Raw genomic sequence first — 4397 nt, 5'->3', positions numbered from 1 at the left:
TAAAGATTTTGGGGGGCTTCTTTTTGTTTTAAAAGCTAAACACTGCTTGAATTAAAACAAAATCTGTAGAATATTTTAAATAGTGGTGGCTTTTTTCTGAATGTGAATGTTTTGCTCCATTGAACTGAATGGTAATAACATTTGTAAAAGAGACACAGAGTGAAAGGTATGTCTTTTTATTAAATGACATAACAGCACCCATTGTGTGAGTTATTGGTTGGACTTTAGAAACAGGCTGTGTTGGGCTAAACTCCTTATTCCTGTTTTCAGCCCTTGAGTAATAATCAGAAGCTTTCTCTGAAGAAAGTGGGACCAGCTGTCAGGCTCCTAAGTATCTACAGGCCAGCAGGGCTAGGATTAAATGCAGCAACTGGTAGATACAGGATGGAGCAAGAGGTCACCTTGTCCCTTTTTTTTTTTTTTTTTTTTTCTGCCTGGAGAGAGATGCTTGCCCTTGTACCAGTGGGGCCAAAGCTGTGACTTTGTGGCCATAGGATGTCTCTGAGCCTTCCTTGGGTTCCTCTAGGGTGGATGGAGAGCAAGCAGGGTCTCCCTGATTCCTTGGCCAGAGAATAACACGCCCCCCCCGCCAAACCTTGCTCTCTGACATTCCCTCAGGACTCACTCCAGAGTAGGTTCTTCAGAATGGGTGTCCAGGACCCACCCCAAATCCTGGACCTGGCCGACCAGAGCCTGCCTTGGAATGAGGCCTTGGCCATCGTGGCCCTGGAGGAGCTGCCCATATAGCTCTTCCCACCACTGTTTATGGTGGCCTTTGCCAGGAGGGATACTCAGACCCTGAATGCAATGGTTCAGTCCAGGCCCTTCCCCTGCCTCCATCTGGGGACACTGATAAAGGAACACCAGCCTCATCTGGAGACCTTCCAGGCTCCACTCGATGACCTGGAAGTCCTGCTTGCTCAGGGGGTCCAACCCAGGTAAGGTCAACCTGGCATACTGGTGGGGCCTGGGGGTGTGAGCAAGATACAGCCAGAGCAGGAGGATGACAGGGTCACTTGGACAGGCTCCGGGTGTACAGGACTGCTTCAGGGGCAGAAGGGACAGAAGGCATGTGTTCCCCACCAATGTCCATTCAAGTAGGGACAAGGGGGTTTCCTGAAGTTGGAGGAACTGTGGTATATGGAGTGCAGAGCCCATGGGGGGTCCTGGTGCCAGTCGGCCTCTGCACAGCTCAGCATGTCCCCCACGGCCATGCAGGCAGTGGAAGCTCCAGCTGCTGAACTTGCACCAGAAAGCCCACCAGGACATCTTGATCATATGTTCCAGCAACACGGCAGTATTTGCTCACTCCTGGAGCCCAAGCCAGCCCAGTCCATGCAGAAGAGGTGCAGGGTGGAGGCGCAGATGTGCTAAAGCTGCCACGGCCCCTGTGCAGGTGCTGCTTGACCTGTGCCTCAAGGACGACACCCGGAATCAGACCCTCAGCTACCTGCTGAAGAAGGCCAAACAGGAGGAGCCTGCTGCACCTAAGCTGCCAGAAGCTGAAGGTCTTCACGATGCCCATTCAGAGCATCAGGAGGATCCTGAAGGTGGTGCAGCTGGACTGTGTCGAGGACTTGGAGGCAAATTGCACCTGGAATCTGGCCACTTTGTGCAGGTTTGTGCTGCACCTGGGCTGGATGGGCAGCCTGCCCTGGCTCTTGCTCTGGCACATCCACGTGTTGCCACACAGCCCCCAAACAGGAGGAGCACTGCATCACCCAGCTCACGGCCCAGTTCCTGAACCTGCCCCACCTGTAGGAGCTCTACCTGAACTCCATCTCCATCCTCGATAGCTGCCTGCACCAGGTGCTCAGGTAAGGCATGGCGCCAGCTCCGTAGACCAGAACGGGCCTCTCTCTTTCATCACCATCAGGACGTGTACTCTGTGCCTGCTGTGGACATTGCCAGGGTGCCCGGGCCACTCGGAAGTCCTCACGATGCTGCTGGTCTGTCCCCAGGCATCTTGTCAGGTCACCTTCCTGGTTAGGGTCAGAGGCATGGCCTAGGTTAGATACTGTCAAAGGGGATTTCTTTCTGGGAGCCCGCATAGTGGTGGTCAGGTGTGATGCCCTTGGGAATTCTTTCCGAGAGAGTGATGTCTTAGCTGAGGTGATGACAAATAATTAAGCAAGGAGGACATTGGTCCATCAGGCATGAGGTTTGAAGTCCGAAGCTCTGTTTCTTCCTCCCACCTGCCACAGTTGTCCTGAGCTGTTTTAGGTTCCAGGTGAGCTGCAAAAAATTGGTGATTCTCCAGATGACAACGAGGGACCATGAGGGGAAATTGCACCTCCTAAGCAGTCTAGAGAAGATAAAAAGTTAAATAAGCATCATTGTTGAAGTGGCTCCAATCTCTCTAAGTCCAAATTACAGTTATTGTTTTCCTCTAAGACTTCTGAATACATAGGGAATCCTCAATAACACGTTATCAGTCTGCCTTGAACACAGTGATTAAAGCTGAGAGGATGCAGCCTAGTCTGTTGCATGAATGCGTTGCATTGATTCCCTTTTTGTCAGCGGCAAACTCCAAGCATTAGGAATAAACATATTCAGTGATAAACCAGAAGAAAGAAAGAGAGAGAGAAACAGACAGAGAGAGACAGAGAGAGAGAGAGAAACAAAGAAAGGAAGAGGGAAAGAAAGGAAGGAAGGAAGAGGGAAAGGAAGGAAGGAAGGAAGGAAGGAAGGAAGGAAGGAAGGAAGGAAGGAAGGAAGGAAGGAAGGAAGGAAGGAAGGAAGGAAGGGAGAGAGAAAAGAAGAAGAAGAAGAAAAAAAAAATAATTGTAGGTGGTGATGGACGGTTTGTTGCCCCTGTATATCTGTGGGATATTCACCCAAGGATCATCTGTAACTGCTGGGACCCACCAACCCATGTCACCTGCATCCACCCTGCTTTGGAATTCAACTAGTCATGTCCTGTAAAAACATCTTAATTCCTGCTAACCAAATACTAGTAAGCCAAAATAGGCCAATAACATTGGTTTAATGTTTCTTTCCCACATTGACAATAGTTCATCATTTTGTGCAGGGGGAGGTCATACACATATGAACATGATCTTCCCCCAGAAAACCCCCTGCCTTCCCATCAACAAGGAGAGAGGCCAGGTTCTGTGTTCTGCTGAAACAGGCCTCTCCTCCCCACATCCCTCCACCTGCCACCTCTGCCCTTGGGACTGACTGCCTTGCCTCTCCGCAGGTTCCTAAAGACACCTCTGGAGACCCTGTCAATCACCAACTGCCTGATTTTGGAGTGAGACCTGATGTACCTGTCGCAGTGCCTGAGCGTCACCCTGCTGAAGGGCGTGGGTCTCGGCAAGGTCAAACTGACCAGCCTCAGTTTGGAGCCCCTGCAGGTCCTTATCAAGAGGACCTCAGCCACCCTCCAGGACCTGGACCTGGGCGAGTGTGGCATCATGGACTCCCAGTTCAGGGCCCTCCTGCCCTCCTTGAGCCACTGTTCCCAGATCACCACCTTCAGCTTCTGTAGCAACCCCATGGCCATGCTGGAGAGCCTGCTGCACCACACTGTGGGGCTGAGCAAGCAGAGCGACATGTTGTATCCTGCACCCCTGGAGAGCTATGAGTATGTCCACAGCACCCTGAACCTGGGCTTCCTGTCTCAGCTGCACACCCGGCTCAATCAGCTTCTGTGCAAGGCTTGGTGGCCCATCATGGTCTGGTTCAGCACCAACCCCAGTCCACACTGCGGTGATCAGATCTTCTACAACATCAAGCTGATCCTGTACCCCTTCTACATGCCTGCCTAGCCCAGCTGACGAGTTGTAGGCTTTGTCCTAGGCACTGGGGCACTGCCACCTAGACCTTAGTGCATCTAGAAGGAACACAAACCACAGTTTCAGACAATTGTTCAGTGCATGTGGGAAAAGGAATGGTGATTTAGAGTAGGCTGGGGAAGAGGGGTGTTGGGATCCAGCCCCCACAGGATTCAGGGAAACCTGAAGGAGAAAAGTCATTGGTGAATGAATGAATGGATGAGAGAGGAATAGAGGAAAGAGGATGATATCCCTTGGTTTACATAGAAAGCCAGTAAAACTCCGAGACAAGGAGTTTGCCCTGTTCATGAACGCCACAGGTGCCCTCCCGATCTCCCAAGTGAGTGAAGACACAGAACGTCTTCCCATTCAGGTCTTAGAAAGCCTGGCAGATAAGTGAATGCAGGGAGCCTCTATGCTCCAAGGGATCAGCCTGAAAAAGAAAGTAAAAGACAGAAAAAAAGACACTGGGTGACAAAGCTTCTTTGAGCGAGGCCCTTTTTTTTTTTTTTAATTTTCAAAAAGGTCTTTTATACCTTTACTTGTACACAGAGGGAAATGAAAGATGCAAGATCATACAGAGTCAGCCCAAACGTTCCAGCAGTTTTGCCCTTATCAAAA

General features: G+C 50.7%; 1 pseudogene; it reads left to right on the top strand.

Moving 5' to 3' along the window:
• The first annotated feature begins 645 nt into the window (after window positions 1-645).
• LOC138431308 (melanoma antigen preferentially expressed in tumors-like) lies at window positions 646-3770 on the top strand (annotated as a pseudogene).
• The last annotated feature ends 627 nt before the right edge of the window (window positions 3771-4397 follow it).

Source organism: Ovis canadensis, chromosome Y, assembly GCF_042477335.2.
Source record: "Ovis canadensis isolate MfBH-ARS-UI-01 breed Bighorn chromosome Y, ARS-UI_OviCan_v2, whole genome shotgun sequence".
Classification (NCBI taxonomy): domain Eukaryota; kingdom Metazoa; phylum Chordata; class Mammalia; order Artiodactyla; family Bovidae; genus Ovis; species Ovis canadensis.
Note: the sequence above shows the minus strand (reverse complement) of the source record. Positions and strands in the feature narration are given on the sequence as shown.